Genomic DNA, 12,456 nt, shown 5'->3' with positions numbered 1-12,456 from the left:
CTAGCCAATCCCTCGTTAGTCAAATCTCCTGTTGGGTTAATAATTCTTTATATTAAAATTTTCTGTTCGATTTATTTATTTATTTTTTGTATCCTGATTTAGATGAACATACCTTCTGGTACTCTCCTTCCTCATTAAGATTCACCTCACCATCATAACTGTTTTGGTTAAGATATTTTAGAATGAATCATATGAACGTACCATTTTTTGTAGGTAAAAAATAGTTGCATGCTGTCAGTGTGAAGCAATTCAAACTAGTATTTTCTGGGTAGTTCCTATTTCATACCTTCACCAGCACTTATCCAACTAATTGAAAATATCAATTTTTGAAATAATGTCATTTACTATAAGATTGCAAACACTTGGGAACAATTTTTAATCTTTTATACCTAATGCCTAAATGCCTAATCCAATTCATATTTATATGCTCAAAAAAATAAAACATGCTTGTTGAACTAGCCAAACATAGGCAAGTCATTTAGTCTTTAATCTCCAATTTCTTCCTCTTCTAACTGGGATAATTAACACCCATTCTATCTAATTCTAAAGTTCTTAAGATGGACTAAATGAATATTTGTTCCTACTTCCTTAGTATAGTTGAAGGCAGATCATGCTATTAAATGTGTTATTTCATGTGGGAAAAATAATTGAAGAATCACTTTTTTAATAACAAGTTTGATTTTTCAAATATTATAATTAATTGTAGAATTATTTGAAGAACATACAAAAGTATTAAAAATAAAAATTATTCAAAATCCTACTAAGATAAAACTATTAATATTTTCATGTAATTATTTCTAATACTTTTACTGTGAACATTGTAAAAACTAAGATTAAAAAACCTATATGTACTTTTTTTCATCCTGCTTTTTCCATTCAGTAAAATGATGTGAGCATTCTCATTAAATACTCTTTGAAAAATATGTTTTTATTCATTGAATAATACTCTATTATGTGGAAAACCATCAATAGTTATCAAACTATTTGGACATTTATGATATTTTAAAATTTTTGCAACTAAAGTAGTATTAAGATAAACATTCTTACAAATATTTATGCACATCTCCCATTGTTTCCCTAAAAGAGATTTGTGGGAGGATACATTAGATCAAAGCATACAAATATTTCTATAGTTCCTTAGGAACTATTGCCAAATTTCCTTCCAAAAACCATGCACTGATTCGTACTCCAACATGGGAATAGCATTTCAGTGCATACTCAATAGCAAAATGGTTTGGGGGAAAAAATGGCAATTTAGTTGTTGAAAATACTATTTACTTTCATTTGTATTTCTTTTATTTTTAGTAACTCATATTTATTGGTCTCTGTATTACTTTTGATGTTAAATATCTACTTCTATGCATCTGCTTTTAAAATTTTCCCTATTTTTTGTTAGTGTATTATAATTACAAATAGAGTGGAATTTGTTGCCACCTATTTGTATATGCACACAAAATAGCAATATAATTTGCTCAATTTTGTTCCCTTTCTCTCTCCCTGGTCCCCTTCCTCTATATTCTACTGGTCTCCCTTCTCTATATACCTGCTTTTTAAAATTTGGGATCAAAACATATTCACTTTAATTTTTAAAAACGTCTTTTTATATTATGGTTATTAACCAATTTTTCATATATTTTGAAAATGATCTTATTTTGAGTTTTATGATAGGTTTGTGGTTTTGTATTTTGATACCATTAAGTATCTTGATTATTAATTCGTATATAATCAATTTTCAAATTTTTTTTTAGTTGTAGATGGACATAATAATTTTATTTTATTTATATTTTATATGGTATTGCAGATTGAACCCAGTGCCTCACACGTGCTAGGCAAGTGCTCTACCACTGATTCACAACCCCAGCCCTGTAATCAATTTTTTCCCCAGTATTTCTAGCATTGATTTTATGTTAACAGGGTTTCCCCCCTTCTGACATCAGAGTCATTTCTATTCTCTCTTTTTTCTATCCAATTGTAGCTATTTTATTATTTCAGCTTTGGAGTATTACATGAGATAGAGTATGGCTTATTTTTTCCAAGTAATAATATATCAGATTATTTCATAATCTGAAAGATAATACATTTCTAAAATCTTTGAAAATACCATCATTTTTTGGAGGTATGGGGATTTGGAGGAACTAAGTCTTCTGCTTAAAAATTAATAATAAATATGGTTTTGTTTTATTTGTTTTATTATCAACTGATAAAGTATATGATATCTATAATGGCCTACCCTTTAGAGGTCTTTTATTATTTATGATTTTTATTGAAGAGATCATGCTTCTCAATATGAGTGAATCTTTCTGCTAAAATAAATTTTCCTAGCTTATAAATGGCAGGCATGTTAATAGTCAATTTTATTTCGAATTTGAGATACTGTCTTTGCTGAACATATAAGGTGTGTGTGCATGCCTGCATGTGTGTGTGTGTGTGTAATGTTTGTAAAATACTTGGCAACAATTCCAGTGGGTTATACAAATGGTAATCTTTCAAGTGTCTGTTCTTACTCCATTCTCTGGTTTCCAATACATTTCTATCTGCTTATGTATCATAAAAGATGGCCCTCTTACATTTTTGTCCTCTCAACTAGTATTCCATCATCCAGAATGCTTAGGTTGGGTTGTATGAGGACTAAGGAGATTTTTTAGCATGAGGACTAAGGAGGTTTTTTAGTATGAAGACTAAGGAGGTTTTTTTTAGTCCTCATACAACTCAACCTAAGGATTGCGGACGATAGAATGCTAGTTGAGAGGACAAAAATGTAAGATTTTTGGATCTCTCCCAATTTCCTGGGAATTTGCTGTACATTTCCAATCAGGACACAAAATAATTACCCTCAAGACTTTGAAAATATAGAATGAATCAAAATTCTTATTGGAAACAACATACTGCCACTCTGGCTAAACTATTCAGAAAAGGGGCTTAATTTTTAATTTTAAAAACTGACCTCATGGTCTGGGGTTGTAGCTCAGTGGTAGAGCACTAGCTTAGCATGTGTGAGGAGCTGGGTTGGATCCTCAGCACCACATTAAAAATAAATAAATGAATAAAATAAACATAATGTGTCCATATACAACTAAATTTTTTTTTTTTTTTTTTTTTTTTTTTTTTTTTTGGTGCTGGGGATTGAACCCAGGGCCTCACACTCTACCAACTGAGCTATAGCCCCAGCCCCAACTAAAAATATTTTTAAAAATAACTGACCTCATGAGCTGGATACCACTATAACAGCAATCACCCCACTGGGATGGATTCCAAGTGGTCTCTGCTTCTTCTCATGCCGACTTTGACTCAATCCAGAGTGAGTGATGTTTGTAAAATTTGATTGGCTGAATTTATGTCATAAATTCTTAGCTGCAAGAGAGGCTTGCAAAATGAGTTGCTGGTATTTTCAGCGTCTAAGGTCAGGGTTATTCATCTTACGAGCAAGAGATCTGGATGCTGAGTTAACATAATGTTGAATGTCTATTTGCTAGACTGATGATGATGAACATCAAGTACTTTCACAAGAATCTGGATATTTAAGTGACCAAATTAGAGGGATTAACAGTATCTCAATATACAATCTCGACCTTCTTATTTAACAAATATTTACTAATTGATATCTACCCCATGCAAGGCAGCACTCTTACTGATGGGGATATACAATCTCTAAGAAACTCTTGCATTCCTCAGAAGACTACAGTCTGGTTGTAGAAGCAAGATTTATACAATTAAGATCTTTAAAGATTGACTTAAACACAAGGGTAATGCAAAGGAGTACATAACTGTTATCTTAGTTTGGTTTTTCTCCAAAAGCAGAAATTCTACAACACACTAGGATCTGGAGCTTTCCAAAGCCTGGCTGTGCTGTGTGTTATATGTTTCCCTGCACTGTGTCTCCTTGATTCCATCTATATTCTAATTAATGCCTTGCAATTACATTATATTGAAGTTCTGTCATTTAGGCATTTTTCAAATGCTTGACTGGGCTTTGACACCTGAAAATATTCCCTTAGTCTCAGTGGTTTCAAAGCACTAGAAATTCTGATAAAGTTAATAGAGATTATTTTAAAAATTCTTAAGTATAAAAAATATAACCTGTGATAATTTTATTTGATGATTTGGATAAATAAGCTATTACTACTTAGTAAAATAGGTGATATATTTTTCCCTCTAAATTTTCATAGCCTTGCTTTTAAGGCACCTATAAAATAAAAAAAAAAAAAGATCCTTTGTATTTAGGTGCCAACAATTATGTCAACTAATATATTAAAGAAAGTGTTTATAATCTTAATGTAATATGTGAGTCTTTCAAGAATTTTATTATTTTCATTCACCTCATGTTAATTATTGCTATAAATATAATCTACTCATTATATTGGAAGAAATAAAACTCCATTTCTCCTTAAAATCATATGACATGGACTTTACTTAAAAGGAAGGTGTTTTAAGACTTAAATTGCTGATATACAAATGCCACTGGCATAAGACTTTTTGGGTCTCATTCTTTCTCTCACACTCATTCACTCACTCTGAAATGGGATTCCTTGTTTCTCCCTCCTCTTCCTTTTCTTTTGAACAATTTTTTAATGGACAACTGCCAACCTGGCCTAAATTAATGACACTAAACAAAGGCATAAAAATATCACGCACAAAAGTCCCATGCCAGGAAGCTCTGTTCCTTCTCCCTTTCCTTCTCAGGTCACTGATGGCCCCGTGGAATTGCTCTGTGCTCTTCTCAGCCCCTCCTGCCTTGTTCTGTCATCAACTCAGGTGACAGTTCTTTCCACCAGAAAAAAACTGCTTACATGAAGAGGTCCTTTTGGATGCCCTTCTGCTTTTCCTGGCTTCCCCAACTTTAGACAATCTCCTCAGTAAAATCTCCATCTCTGCTCCATGAAATGAAGCAATCTTCTTTATAAAACAATTAACAAGTGCAGCTTATCCTCATCATGTATGATCTCTCCTAATGACCTATGTCAGGTCTGATGAAGAGGGATCGTGTTTCCAAAAAGAAGAGTTCACAGTTTCATAAATAGACCTCCCTTTCTCATTCTAACACTACACATACTAATTGCGGAATGAAGAGACTATAAAAATGTAAAATAGAATAGTTACCTTAAATCTGACAATTGATACTTAGCCATTTTTCTTCCCATTTTTAAAATATTTTATATGTGTGTACATATACATATTTTTTCTTTTATGTTTCTTAAATTTTTTAATTATTATTTTTTAGTTATACATGATAGTAGAGTCTTCCCATCTTTTTCGCTCTGTAGGTTTTCTTACAAGTGTGGTCAGATTCCATCTACAACTTTGCAGATGCCTTTTTCAGATACCATTACAGGATAAAATCATGTTATCATATGCCCCATAACATCTTTAAAAATAAAATATTTTATTAAAATTTTACATTTAAAAAATTCCAGCATCATTAACCTCTCAAGCCTTTGAAGGTATTCAGAAGTCCTCTTTAAAACATCCATAAATTTCTCTGGCTATCCCCTCTAATTAAACTTGCCTTCATTCAAACTCACTATTAAAATAAAAAATATACATTAAATAGGTTATTGTATAGTATGGAAATTATATCTCAATGAAGCTTTTATTTAATATTACAATAAAAACAAGGAAAAATGCTTTCCCTTATAAACATAATTATATTTTCAATGACTTGATATTGTGGCAGAATGACTTATTCAAATTTTTTTTGTGTTTTGCCCTGTGCATTTTCCCTTGTCCTCAGTCTCAGATGTTAGCCATAAGATTTTGCAGTTCCTTTCTTCAGAGAAATTTGTAAGGTCAAGTAGAAGTTACAAGAAGCAAATTCTTTCCCCACCTTATATAAAAATATAAACTCACTGAAGAGTTTATGCATGGTATCCCAGAGAAGGAGAGGAGAAAATAAAGATTTTTCAAAGGTTGCAAAGGGGAAAAAAGTAGTGCTGTGTTCTAGCCTGGGTGGTCAGGAGTAGAAGGGGAACAGAACTTTGGGGTCAGTGGCCCTGAACTGGGGTATGTATGGGGCATGGTTGAGTCCCAGGCACAGACATAACTATCCTTTCCTCAGAAATGCCACCAAATCACAGAACTTCTGAGACAAAAGGTGTTTGTGGGCCCACATAGGTTTCAATGAAAAGTAGGTTTAGCTCTGAGGTAACCAGAATGGGTTCATGGGAGCTTTGTGATTTTAATAGAATCTGGTACTTTTGCATACAATGTTCAGGAATACGAGTTTTAATAATCATAGACTGAATCTGTTACCAGCCTGATGAAACACCAATGCACACTTAGGTTCAAACAAGTTCACAGACCAGAAAGAAATGCAAAGGCTTTTACCACCAATGTTCATATTCATGATATGTGTACTGCAGCCATATAGATTGCAATTATTTTGTAAATATCACTTCATATATGATGTTTCTAATTCATTTTTAAAAGGAAGCCTCCCCCCCCCCACCGACACACACAATGAAGCAGTGCTGCTGCTATTTTAAATCTGGAAGGATCTTGTACATCTAGTCCAGTTCCTTCATTTTATAGATTACCAGACTGGAAACTTTAGAAGTTGAGGTGAATTCCTAGAGTCACAGAGTTGAGTCTAGGTATCTTCACTCCTAGGCAATTTTCCTCCACTGCCTTGGAGTAGAATTTGTAGTTGCTACATTAAAGTAGCAGTAGATGGATGAGTTATCTAGCCCTGATGGTAGCCTTGGTGCTGTCCACTCCTTGGATACAGATGTTGAGCTGGATAATCGTCATATGTGTACTTTTGATAAAACTTGTTTTTATTGCAACTTACTTGAGATGGTGGGCTTTCAAATTCATGTAGTTCACCAGAAAAAGATTACTGCCAACCAAATCCCACATCTACCATGACTCTTCTCCCCAAAATAGCAGTGAGCAACTGCCACCATCATTATATTATATACTGTTTAAGAAATGCACATTATTTTTTCATGTGTCTCCCAGTTTTACTAGAATGACATTGTAAAGACATACCTACATTTTAATTCTTTTATGACACAATGGAACTCAGAAGTTAAGAACCAACAAAAATGATCACATAAGATTCAAAGGGTCAGAAATATTATGAAATCAAAGGAATGATCCATTGGGCAAGGGTTAGTTTTAGATAAGGATATGAACTAAAATGAAAGATTAAAATGAAATAGATGCTTCCTTTGTTGTACCCCGGTTGGAAACATGGGTAAGGAGTGTTGCATTTTTGGGGACGTATACAGAATCCTTCTTCCCATTCTCATCATCCTTTGCATCCTTTGCGTGTTGGTTAAACATTTGTTATGAGTTTTATCACTAGTCAAGCACTTTTCCTATTTACTAACTTAGAAGCAATTGAAGCAATTTTAGATTCCCACTCAGGGAAAAAAAAACTGCCATTAGAAGAAAATACATTTACTTTTATTTATTCCTATCAATACCTTTTAATTCAAAAATATATTTTTTCTGATTACACTTTGCTCAATAATTGTGACTACACAGTATGGTTCTTATTCAAGGAATCAAATACAATTTTTATCTGGTAACCTCACTAAATTTTATATTGAAGTTTTTTGGGTTCTGTTTATGAGAGTGTTTTTTCTCATTATAAAAATACAAATATGTTGTAAGTTCTCCCTAGTAAACAGATTATTTTGTGAAACCACCAGGTCATCAATGCTGAAGTTGTAGTTCAGAAACAGGGATATCAGATGCAGGTAGTCAAACAGCTGTCTTGACCAAGACCTCTAGTGTCCAATGACCTTTGAGGAATTTCCTCATCTGAAGACTGGATCTTGAGTATTGTATGACTAGTAACTTGATTTTGTCAATGAATTGAGATTTGGTCAATTCAAGGAAGCAAATTCATGCTTATTAAGTCCTCAAGGGATTAATCTATAAACCAGATGAAAATTTACTCTTTTATAATGGTAGGCAGAACTTGCACTATGAAGTTAGCAGAATTGGGTTCTGAATCAGGCCCATCTTTCTTTGTGACAGCAAGTTATTGAATTTCTCTAAGATTCAGTATTTTCATCTGTAAAATGAAACTGTCATGATGGTTAAAAGAAACATAAAATACTTAATACAAGTTCCAGTACCTAGTGAATGGCATTCTAATGATAAGCACAATGATGGTGATGAAAACAGAGGAGGAAGAAGAAGATAAGAAGGAGGTTTCTTGAGTCACAGGGATGTGGACATGAGTGCTGAGGTCTGTGTAGTTTCTCCCTACAATCAAAGACAGTTGAGAGAGAATTAGAAGGTACTTGGTTAGTAGAGAATCAGAGCAAGCTGTAGTGGAATACTATAAAAGCTTAAGCCTTCAAGCCATGAGGATCTAAAACAGTGCCTGGAAAGCAGAAGGACCTTGGTAAGCAGTTAATGAATAAATGGGTAGAAAATCCCAGTCTATGGACAGTCTTGGAGATAGTGATGGTCCCTTTACCTTCAATTCACATATCTCAGCAGATAGTACATAGAATCTGCAGATATATTTTTGCTCCTTTCTATTTCTCCCCAATGCCTATGCTATACAAACACAAAATTCTTCAGTGATCAAATGGTTCACATTTCTTTGTTGCAACAATCAAATTTGGATTAAACCCACTGCAATCCTATTTCTAAATTCTATGAGTTCTATCTTCTAATCTAGCATATGCTTATGGAAGAAATGGGGTAAATGCTCCTGAAATTCATGTCTTCTTTTTCCTGGGCACACAGCTTGATTACCTTTCTCATAATCAACCCAATTAGCTATGCCACATCAATGAATTTTTTTTTTGGGGGGTACAGCAAATTAAACCAAGGGGCACTTTACCACTGTGTTATGCTTGCAGTCCTTTGTTGAGATAGAGTTTGGCTAAGCTGGTGACGCTGGATTCGAACTTTTGATCTTCCTGCCTCAGCCTCTTGACTTGGGATAACAGGCATGAGCCACCATGCCTGGCCACATCACTTAATTCTAACCAATGAAATGTGTGTACAAATAGTGTATACTTCTTCTAAGCCTGGCCCGTAAGATCCTCCTATTTTCAATTCAGTTCTTTAATTTTATCCTAGTTTAATGTAGAGAACCCAGTGGTCTTAGGAGATGGTGGATCCAATGAAAGGAAACAACCTGGACATATGAAAAACCCGGTGGAACAGAATGTGCCTCCCTCCTCATCATCACAGGTACACAGATAGACCCCACCACCACTGGACTGTGATATGAAGAAGAAACACCTTTGCTATATTAAGCCACTGAGATTTAGTGTTATTACTGACAAGTTCAGTATTACAATCATTTCACTCTACTCATATAAAACTATATCCATATCTATCTGTAGAAATATACATATATTTTACTTAAGAACTTGATATAATTATGCCATATTTACATGATTACCAAGCACAGCCTCTTTCCTCTTAAGTTACTCATGTTACAAAAAATAATTGATTTTACCTCTAAATATCCATTTCTCTTCACCTGCACAACCTATGCCTTATTAGACCCCTTATTTTCCCACTGAGACTACTGAAATAGACACCTACATTTTCTTCTTGCCCTTACTTTCATTCCTCCAATTTATTGGTCAGCCATCTCCAGAATGGTCTTTCTGAAATAGAAGTCTACTTTTGTTCTTCTTTTGCATAAAATTCATTGACTCCCCACCATATTGCAGTTAATTTCAAAAGAAATCAGCCTTCTTTCACAGTCTCTTTGCCTTCCTTCATAGGCTCTTTTAAAGCCTCTTAGCTCATAACCTAAGCTATTAGGATACTAGGAACTACAGATCAGTAGTTCCCAAGTGTGAATCTAAAACACTAGAGTTTCCAAGCATTACAAAAAAGTTCTGGAATCCATAGTGGTCCAAATATTAGTTATTGACTGAACAAATGATAGAGTTCGACTTTATATGCCTTACTATCAAATGAGTTAATGTATGTAAAGCATACAGCATATGTGAGTCATTGTTATAATCACTGTTTTCAAAATGTATTTGCTATTATGATTAATAAAATAAAATTTTACTCAAGTGTAACTATTTGTACTGTATTTCTCACTTATAGGGTGGTAAAATATGACTACTGTCACATGCCTCAGGGGTTCAACATTTTGAGGTTAAAAAGGGATCCATGCCTGAATATTTATGGACTACTGCTCTAGACATTCCGTAAAACCTGAAATTGTTTGAATGGACCATGACATGAATTCTGAACCTGTGGTAGATTCTGTGCCTTAGCTTGCTCAATGTCCACTATACCTTACTTCTTAGAGTTTCTTCCTGTGCTGCAGAGATTAGAAAGCTAAAGGCTATCTTTCCCATTTTCTTTTACAGCAAAAGAGCAACAGTTCTGGATGTACAAAATAGATGTACTCCTCTAAGGTTTGGAAATTGAAAATAGGCCTGAGGCCATCCCCTTGCTTTCCTGACTGTTTTTCTCCTGACAAGCAATTTTATAGAGACCCTTTTCTATAGCAGATTTCCTGTGTCCATTTTCTGGCTTCCTGAATGTTCAGAGGCAGTTGCACTGGCAGCTGCATTAGGGAATGCCCTCCTGATTCCTCATGGTGGATGGCAAGATGTTCTTGGAATGAGTAATTCTAGTGGTGGCTTCAATGGAACAGAAATATAGTCTTCTGGGAATCATTCTTTTTCTTTTTTGTATGGGATACTGAACCCAGGGGTGCTCTATCACTTAGCTGCATTGTCTTTTGAGGCAGGGTCTCCCTAAATTGCTGAGGTTGGCCTCGAACTTGTGATCCTTCTTCTTCAGCCCCCTGAGTTGCTGTGTGACACTGTGCCCAACTTGGAAATCATTCTTAGTAGTCAGTCTATAGCCCATTCTGGCCTTTCCATGACTTTTTTTTTTTTTTTTTTTTTTGGTACCAGGGGTTGAACTCAGGGGTACTCAACCACTGAACCACATCCCCAGCCCTATTTTGTATTTTATTTCGAGACAGGGTCTCACTGAGTTGCTTAGTGTCTTGTTTTTGCTGAGGCTGGCTTTGAACTCAAAATCCTCCTGCCTCAGCCTCCTGAGCCACTGGGATTACAGGTGTGCACCACTGCACCCGGCTTTCCAACGATGTTGTCCTAGTTACCTATAACTTACTTAAAGGCTTTCATCTTCTTCTCCTTCTACTTCTTTTTTTTTTTTTTTTTTTTTCCCCTTCCAAGTACTGAGGATTGAACCGAGGGACATTCTTCCACTGAGATATCTCACCAGTCTTTTTTATTTTTTATTTTGAAAAGGGCTCACTAAGTTGCTGAGGGTCTTGCTAAACTGGCCTCAAACTTGTGATCCTCCTGTCTTGGCCTCCAAAGTAACTGGAATTATAGGCGTGAGCTACTTGGCCTGGCTAAATCTTTTCCTTCTTAAGATAACTACATTGGTTTCTGTTTCTTTCACTGAACCTGACTGATACAGGTCTTGGAACACATTGGTCTAACATGGAACACATGTCCTCTCTCCCCACACCCTGTACTCACCTCTTCTTGTCCTTAGCCCAAGTGTCTTCCTTGCTAGAAAGCCTTCACCAACCCCTCAGCCTTTGAGGACCTTTCCTTTCTGTTTCCTTTCTAGTCATAACCCTAGGATGGTACTTCCAACTACTATACAGTTATGGTTGGTTATTTATCTCTACAAGATAACTAATAAAGTTACATCCTATTAGTCACTTATTCCCAGGTAGGTGGATCATAGGGGCTTGTTGAGGGAAGAAATGAATAAAAAAGTAGAAATAACAATTAAACATGAGTAACCACTCCATAAAGGGGGAAAGGTAGAGAAGACATGTAATTTTCTTACAAAATGGTACCATGTGCAATATGTAACATAAAGTAGCCATGAGTCTAGGTATGTTCTTCCTAGATTCTTAACAAAGAGATCCATATAGTTGAGAATAGATATCAGCAGTTTTTGCTTTTTTTCTTCTGCAAAGGGACAAATAGTAAATATCCTGTTCTTTTGGAGTCACACAATCTGTTACAACTACTCAACTTAGCCATTTTATCAAAAAGCAGTCATATATAGATGAGCAGTTAATATATTAAACAATGAATGTGTCCATGTCCCCATAAGTCTGTACCTATGAACATTGAGATCTGAATTTTTAAAATTAATTAATTAATTAATTTTGCTGTACTGTGTTGAATCCAGGGACTCTCTACCACTAAGCTATATCCTGAACCCTTTTCATTTTTTATTTTGAGATAGGGTCTCGCTAAGTGGCCCAGGCTGCCCTCAAACTTGTGATTCTTCTGCCTTAGCCTCCTGAGTAGCTGAGATTACAAGGTGTGTACCATCATGCCTAGCTCATATAATTTTTAGTTATCATGAATTATTATTATTATTTTGAATTTCTTCAATCATTAACAAAATGCTAAAACGATATGAAAAATGAGAGGGGAAAGAAAGAGGGAAGGTAATGCAGATTTAGTGTATAGGCAGTAGTTTTCAACCCTGGTTTAACATCTTTTCTTT

At 34.8% G+C, this 12,456-nt stretch overlaps 1 protein-coding gene across 1 annotated transcript in view; it reads right to left on the bottom strand.

Annotated features, from left to right (window-relative positions):
- The window catches only part of LOC124992540 (formin-like protein 14), a 141,565-nt gene that overhangs the window by 113,283 nt on the left and 15,826 nt on the right, over positions 1 to 12,456 (bottom strand). The gene's annotated exons all lie outside the window — the stretch shown is intronic.

This window comes from Sciurus carolinensis, chromosome 9 (assembly GCF_902686445.1).
Source record: "Sciurus carolinensis chromosome 9, mSciCar1.2, whole genome shotgun sequence".
Lineage (NCBI taxonomy): Eukaryota > Metazoa > Chordata > Mammalia > Rodentia > Sciuridae > Sciurus > Sciurus carolinensis.
The sequence above is the reverse complement of the archived record's forward strand: the minus strand, read 5'-3'. Positions and strand labels throughout refer to the sequence as shown.